Genomic DNA, 255 nt, shown 5'->3' with positions numbered 1-255 from the left:
CCCAACACATTTTGACCGGTTTTAAGGACATCAGACCTAAATTGGATCAGCCTGTATTATCGTTTGTCCACTTTAGTTGTGTGTGACTCCAAATCCAGGCCTCTATCAGTTAATACAGTAGATTTGGTTTCCATTGATGATTTCTGTTTCCTTTTGTTGTCAACACATACAGCTTTGTACACAGCAAAGTACAGTATTAAATGAGAATATATTTAATTATTTCAGATTGAGTATGTTTGAGAGTTCCCTTTATTT

This window comes from Cyprinodon variegatus, unplaced genomic scaffold (genome assembly GCF_000732505.1).
Source record: "Cyprinodon variegatus isolate N-32 unplaced genomic scaffold, C_variegatus-1.0 Scaffold482, whole genome shotgun sequence".
In the NCBI taxonomy this organism is placed as follows: domain Eukaryota; kingdom Metazoa; phylum Chordata; class Actinopteri; order Cyprinodontiformes; family Cyprinodontidae; genus Cyprinodon; species Cyprinodon variegatus.
The sequence above is the reverse complement of the archived record's forward strand: the minus strand, read 5'-3'. Positions refer to the sequence as shown.